The sequence below is a fragment of the Rhipicephalus microplus genome, chromosome 1, assembly GCF_043290135.1.
Source record: "Rhipicephalus microplus isolate Deutch F79 chromosome 1, USDA_Rmic, whole genome shotgun sequence".
Taxonomy (NCBI): Eukaryota; Metazoa; Arthropoda; class Arachnida; order Ixodida; family Ixodidae; genus Rhipicephalus; species Rhipicephalus microplus.
In genome coordinates, this window is record NC_134700.1 from 60,043,810 (window position 1) to 60,052,040 (window position 8,231).

Sequence of the window (8,231 nt, forward strand, 5' to 3'; positions counted from 1 at the left end):
AGGGGCAGATTGCGACCACTGGGGAAAACACTCGACAAGATCGAAGCTGCACCACGTCCTTCAACCAAGCGACAAGTGCGCGCCTTCCTCGGTTTGACCGGGTACTATCGGGAATTTATCCCAAAGTACGCAGAAGTCAGCGCTCCCCTTACAGATTTAACCCGGAAGGGTGAAGCTAACTCGGTGAAATGAACAGCAGCGCACGAGGAGGCTTTTCGAAGTCTCAAACATGTCTCTAGGAGCCGATACTATGGCTACCAAATTTGCACCAACCATTCGTACTTCGAACGGACGCATCGGACTCAAGTCTCGGAGCCGTGCTCATGCAGGCCCACGAAGGCAAGCTCCCCCCCCCCCACAGCTTATGCCAGCCGAAAGCTGCTTCCACGAGAGGCTTCCTATAGTACCATCGAACGCGAATGTCTCGCGTTGGTATGGGGAATTCAGAAAATCTCCATGTACTTATATGGAGTACATTTTTGTGTCCAGACAGACCACCAGCCTCTGAGTTATATCCAACAGGCAAAAGAGCTGAACGCTCGAGTACTTAGAGTTTACTACTCCAAAGGTACCAGTTCACTATTACGCATAATAAGGGTAGCGAAAACGTGGGAGCCGATTACTTGAGCCGAATATAGTTCTTGAGGTCTATGAGCATGTTATTTTTTTCTTTTTTTCCCTTTCGTCGTTTGTTTTCTGTTTGTATGTGCATATTTCATTGTACAAGAAGTGTATTTTAAGTTATTTTCTTTTTGCTTGGTGCATTGGTTGTTTTTACATGTTGTAATGCACAATGAAGGATTTCACTACAGTAGAGGAGCGCACCTGTTCCGTTTTGTTCGTAGTATACATTCGTGCATTGTATTCTGTATTGATGGCTGCCGTACATGGCTATTTCTTTTTCTTGTTTGCATGGCGCATTGATATTGTTCCGTGTAACTGAAGCTGGTACTCTAAAAATTGTTTTTTTCCTTTTTGTTGTTACTTTGATGCACTCTGCCTATTTATGCTGTGTATGAGAGGGACAGTCCTCATGTCTCCCTTGTTGGTGGTGTTTTGTTCCTCGTTGCCGAAAAATTCCCCTCCGTGTGAGCCAATGTTATGAATAACATTCTGAAAGTGGGGGGCAATGTCACGGACGGCCATTTTTGGCGGCCCCGCGTCACGGCAATTAACGGGCGCCGTACTTCCCCACTGACCGTGGGAACGGCGGGTGCATGAAAGGGAGCCGAGAAGTGCAGAATGGGGTGCTCATCTTGGAACGTCGCGATCGACGATTGATCCTTTTGTAATTGCAGCGGCGTCTGCAAGGTCGTGGAAGGCCGCGATGTACCCCGAACAAGGATTAGGCTACGGGACGCACCGGCTGAGAGCCAAACAGTCTGACCGTTTTCCACGGGGAAAAGCGTGGGAAATCCTCTGCTGGCTAAGACGTATGACAACACCCCAACAGGTTGTCACTCTTGCTAGTTGAGGGCCTTCTCCCAATTAAAAAGGGGTGGGGTCAAAATACTTTTGGGGCGGAGTTTCTACCAATTAAACGCGCATGATTGGACCCATGTAGAGGTCTCTTGTCCCCAAGGAAGAGAGCGAGGAGACACGAGGAAGATTTAAGCGCAGGATTTTGCCCTGCTAGGCAGACTAGTCGCTGACCAATATGGTGTAGAAACAGATCAACAAGTATCTCTTCTAGAAGTTTTTAGTGGGGCTCTGTATCGGCTGGCCACCTAAACTTAGCCGTTCGTCTGGTTGTGACGCGATATTAACGTCTGCAACGTAGACATCGGGACTTCGCCTCGAGTTAGCTCAACCTGCTCGAAGTCACCTGCGAGCACTAGCCTCCCGGAGCCAACAGCGTTGCAACACCGCGGACATCGCAGTCGTGCCAGAACTCCCTTCGACTTTTCCCATCCGATCGTCGGGGACACAATGCTGCCGGTCATCACACGTATGCCTTCACCTGTTTATATCTTCGAACTTTCTCCTCCGTCGTTCTATTGTTGTTAGCTTGTGTAGTTTGTAGTAGTTCTCTCTTGTAAGCTGATTTATTGTTTCTTTTATATATTTCTTTAGTTGTATCTAGTGTCGATGTATTTTGTTAGTTGTATTGAAGTGTTGTACTAGATCCCGTGTGCTGCAATATCACTAGAGTAAAGTTTGTTTTGTTTTCTCACGTCTCTAATCTCTTCACTGTCTCTGCTTGCGTACGGAACGAACCAACCTGCTGTCATTCCCGTCGCCGACTTCGCGCTGGCGACGCTAGAGTGGCAGCTTGTAACAAAAGCCTTGAAATGTTAATGTAACGCAGGTGAAGTAGCCCAATCTGTTATGTTTGTGCATCATTTGTTTTTTCCTGTACTCTCAACTCGCTTCCAAACTGCAATATGTTACGTTACAGCTAGTGACCACCTTTTCGCTTTTCTATTTTGCTAGTATTGTTTTATTTGACTATGTATCAGGCCAAACTTTTTCAAGATTCGATAGGGTTAGAAATGAACACTACACTGAATATCCAATGTGTTCAGATGTATTGTGTAGTGTCTATACTAAGTCCGAGTTCAATATTGCATGATATTAATATAGGATTATTATTGTCAATTCCGAGCACTCAGTCAGCATTTTAACATGCCTCAAAGTAGTCTCCCTACAAGGGAGACTTGTGCATGCTGTCATTTGATTTCTGCTTGCTTGATGGGTGCAATGCAACTGAAATTTATTATTGATTGAGTAGTGTTAGAAAATTTTATATTTACCTTTTTATATCAGTGTAAGAAACTCCAGTATTGTAAACTGAGCAAGCAGGTTCCCAGGATGCTGACTGACCATCACAAACACAGAGAATGGGTGCTGCCTTAATGTTTTATTTTGTTGTGTTGTCAAGATGGCGAAGACTTCAGGAACGAAATCGTCCCAGGAGAGAAAATGGGTTCATTTCGATACTGAAGAAACTAAAGAACAATCGAAACAGTGTATACATATTGGTCTATTTTTATAGATACTTTGTTCTCAGATAGACATGATGTTTTCTCGGTGGAATTCAGGAAACGTGGCATGACCACCACCACCACTGCAGTCTTCTGTAGCGGGACTTTTGAAAGTGTGCGATGGACAAATGAGAACAGTTGAAGAGGAACGTCATCATCAAGCGTTGTCCTTCATGACAATGCATGCCTGCACAGTAGAGCTGTCTAGCGATGCATTGGCTCAATCTTGTTCTTGCAACACTGCTCATCTTGTGCAGTATTCAGTACTCAGGCAGCACAGTGCAGCTTTCTTGCAAAAACAACAATGACTGCTGACACACAGGCACTTTAGGAAAGATGATATTTGTGATTGCTCTATTTTCATGCTGTAATGTATTGAAGGGGCCAGAACATGTTAATTGTTTTGCATATTACCACTCTGCAGCATCTTAAAAGGTAATTAGAGAATGCTTTAACGAGCCCATCCGCTCGTGTCACCTGCTGATTGATACCCACTATACTTATTTTATTTGTTAGCCTTATGGATGTAACTTTCAACTGTCAGCATCGTTACGTATGTTTGAATGTAGTGTAGTGCCTCTTGGCCAATTTTTTTTCGTTGTCCTCCATCTGTAAGCTATGGGGTTTAAATAAAGATTTGATTCGACTTGTTAGGCGCTGTGCACACAGATTCAGCATAAAATATATCAGTGGCCTACTGGGGCGATGGTTGTGGAACCCCTTAGCATCTTTCACTACGCGCGTAACTTGTGTCCATGTGTGTATATACATACGTCACTGCATGAAGCTTGCAAGTTCAGTTATAATCACAAATTTAGCAATTTTCAAGACCTGCTGCATGCTCACAGCTTCTTGTTTCTTCTATTGCACGAAGTGCTAAAGAGCTGTTCATAATAACAATCAATAATAATAGTAATAATCTTGATTTATGTCGAGCCTTTGAGGGAGGCCCTTCTGGTCCGGAAATAAGAAAATAAAATTTAGGCAGGTACCAGCAGGTACCTGCATTATGACTCGGTGCACCTGACAAACTAAAAATCGCTGATTGTCTCACTTGTTACCAGAACCAACTGAATCTGCACAATGTCGAGTAGCAGGACTGCGGTCCTACAGTAAGTGCTTAAAGATCCCTCAGTGCTCTTGCTGCCCGAACTCTATGTTGAACTTGGTGGAATGCCAGCTGTCTCAACCACCAAATCCTGACCGTGTGCTCCCATAAAAATATGCCGCTATATCATATGTGCCTGATGTGAGCGAGCGTTTTGCCAATATTCTACGCCATTACCACATCGAAATAGCTCATGTTTCTACACAGATACTACATCATCAAATGGTTAAAATTTAAAAGGGAGGCTACCAAATGAAAAGCCTTCCGGTGTCATTTACCAAATCTCATGCAAAGACTAGCATGGGATTGTGTATATATTGTCGAGACAGGGAAATGTTCACCAGAAACAGCATGTCAATGACGTCAACAAGAAAAAAGTGTGTTCGAATGCCTTGGCAGAGCACACTGAAAACTTGACCCATCAAATTGATTGAGAAAACGACGGGATCTTGGGGAAATAAATATAAGCTATGTTCATGACATCACTTAATTAGAATCCACCCTACTTGTTTCAAATGACAGCATTTAACTAAAATGATGGTGCCCCATATGGCACCCTCTTATCTGCACCCACTGTTTCCTCACAGTTTAAAGCCCTCAAAAACATCACTTCATTTGTCCTCACTTTCATTGTGAACAATTAAGGCTCCCGTCAGGGGAGCCGAGACATCTTTTTTGTATTAATCCTTTTTCATATTCGGTGTCCTCTTAACTCTATCATAAATTTTATTTGCACAACAATATGAACCCTCGGGGGACATGCGAGGCTATTGACAGAAATGATTGATTGATTTGTGGGGTTTAACGTCCCAAAACCACCATTTGATTATGAGAGACGCCGTAGTGGAGGGCTCCGGAAATTTTGACCACCTGGGGTTCTTTAACGTGCACCCAAATCTGAGTACACGGGCCTACAACATTTCCGCCTCCATCGGAAATGCAGCCGCCGCAGCCGGGAATCGAACCCGCGACCTGCGGGTCAGCAGCCGAGTACCTTAGCCACTAGACCACCGCGGCGGGGCTATTGACAGAAATGACATTCCATTAATCGTGTGCATAGATCTTCTGGCCCGCGTCACCGGAGGGCAAGGGGCGAGGGGCACGAGAAAAAAGGGGAGAGGCACGAGAAGAGGGACAAAGACAAATACACGCAAAGTAATAAAATAGAGGGAGGGGCATTATGCAAAGCCACCACGAGTCGCTGGACAACTGCAGAGAGCAGAAATATTTCGAGTATTCGCTTGTGTGAGGGGGAGGTGCACGAACGCTCATGAGACGAAGGGCGGCTACAATGGCGGAGAAGTTTGTGGGTGGAAAAACAAGCGCTTATTCACGCGTAATATTGTGGCGACGATAAGAGTATGTCAGACAGTGAGCCATCGAATAGGCAACAGAGTAGGCCCATTCGTGTCATAGCACAACGCTATAGCGAAGGCGCCACTTCGTGATCTTCAAGCGAGTGGCGTTTTCCGCCGCCAAGGACTTTACTGTGGAACGGACACGCGGCCGTGCTCGAGGCTCTTTTTCGTACACGTTTTTCTTAACTCGCTGTCACTGAACCAGTTATACAAATTGAACGTATATGTTCTTTTGCTAAATGCCGCTGGTAGCAGCGGCCCACGAACTATAGCGGATCTCTCAATTGTTCATGGCGGATGTTCGAGCTTCAGAACAAGGAAGAATATATTGCATAATATGTGATAAATGTGGGGGCGCGCACGTCATGAAATTTGCTCCTTGATGCTGCATATTGTCATTTCGGCTCTACGGTGGATGCACTTCTGAGCCAGTTTGTTGAGCTACGCACAATCACAGTTTCTCGGTCGTTCGTCTTCGATTGGCACGAAGCCTAAATGCGCGCTACGGATCGATAGCGTTCGTCGCGCGCCACTGCCAACGTATATGACAAAAATGAATTTTATAGACGCTATATACAACGAGATTTTTTTAATGCACTTGAGAATATAAGTGCATCACGGTGCAACTGGAGCTTCGATCAGTGAGCGTATCGACAAAAGTTTCTTCCAGGCTGAGGGGGGCGGGTTGCACCACCTTGATCTGAAGTTTGGGCAGTTGGGGAGCAATGTACCCATATTGCGCGCTAGCTGTATATGCCATGTGGCAAACGAAAATTCGGAAGGAGGGGTTGGAGGTCACGAACCCAGTATACATGTATACTCCTAGGTACGCCACTGATCATGTAGCTACACCTCCTGATTGAGAGCTCCCGGGCAAGTTGATCTGCCTTTGAGCGAAAAAACTTAAGCTAGCTGATTCACCAGTCAGCCAATCTTGACTGTGTTGCTTAACCACGGGCAGCCTTCCTGACCGATACCGCCAATTAACCTTGACCATGCTGTATGGGTACGGGAAGCGATCCTGACCGCACTGCATGACTACGGCCAGCCACCCTAACCTTGGTGCATGGCTGCAGGCAGCGACCCCAACCGCGCCGAAAGGCTACGGTCAGCCATCCTTGACCGGGCTGCATGACCAAGGGCAGAAATCCTGATAACAGAACTCTAATAGTGACTCAGTTAAAGGTTCCTGATCGACGTTCAAGGATTTCTGATGGTCAATTAGGAGTGCACTGACGGATTTTTCGACAGCGTTAGGCCTCTGATGGAGATCTAAAACATACGCAACTACATTAGGGTCCTCGTCGGATCCCTCCTAGTACTCACGTAGCATTCGCAATGGTGTTCTCAAGCTCCTGCCATACACAAGCTCTCCAGGACTAAAATCAGTGCTCTCATAAGGAGCTGATCTCAAAGCGAACATAGCGGGAGGAATACACGTTTCCCAGTCGCATTTGTGCTCGTAGCAAAGCGCTCTCAGTATCCGTTTCAGAACGGAATGCACATGCTCTTCCGGGTTAGATTGTGGGTGATGGATCGTGCTGTGCACTATTTTCATTCCGCATTTATTCAAAAAATGTAGCGGTAGCGCCGCTGGTGAAGATACTACCATTGCCGCATTGAATTTCAGAAGGAAATCCGACTCGTGCAAATATAGATATCAGTGCATCCACGACACGAGGGGAATAGAGCTCCTTAAGTGGTATTGCTTCTGGAAATTTTGTGGCTACACAGAGGGCCATCAGGATGTACCGACAACCTTGCCTTGACTCTGGCAATGGCTCGACGATATCAATTACTAGGCGCCAAAAAGGCTCTGTGACAATTGGCACAACCATCATGGGTGCCTTACACTTGTCCGTTGGTTTGCCCGCTCTTTGACAAGTGTCGCATGAATGTACAAAGTCTTCGATACCCTTTCAGCTTTTCGGCCAATAAAACTCAAGGGAAACTCTAGCCTTGGTCTTTCTTATGTCGAGATGCCCTCCCCACGCATTTTAGTGCGGCAGTTCCAATATTTGGCGACGATACTTTTGTGGCACCAAGAGGTGCTCATACTTCTGACCTTGCGCGTTGTGCAGCTCCGATACAGGCACCCTGCCTTCTGAAAAAAGGAAAAATTCCTTCTTTTTTTTTCCCAAGTATACGCTTTTCATAGGTGCTTTAATCGAGAGGTCCTCAAGTCGCTCTCGAAGCGTTCATCGAGCGTTTCTCGATGAACTCTCGACAGCTCACTCTAACTGTCCGCCACAGGCACGAGCACTGCGCCCCTCTCTCTCTTACTCAATGGCGCCATGTCGTCTCCTCCGCCGACACAGACCGCACCAGTAACTTCAGCGACAAGCCGCTCTAGTGACTGGTCAAATTACTCACACGGCGAATTTCCTGTCTGAGGTTCCGTTAACTCACCACCAAAGTCAGACAGATCAGCAGTCTTTGCAGGTGGTGCTTAACCACATTGAACAAGATCAAGTTCCTGCGAAAGCTTCCGCACTTGTGATCGCGTGAGGGCCATGTATGCTAATTTGGAGAAGAACGATTTACGCTGCTCTTTGAGAAGCTGCTCTGAGTTATTAGAAAAAAGATAAGGAAAACGAACGGGAAGCGCGGCAGACACAGCCGCTTCGGTGCGAAGCTTACCGAACGGGCTTTCAATGACAACCACCGCGATTGGTAACCAAGCATTCTGCTCCTCGGCAACTTGCCTGACCTACGCGCATTCTCCTGTAAAGCCATTCGCCGACACCAACGAAGGATAGACAACGTCCATGATGGCCGCTG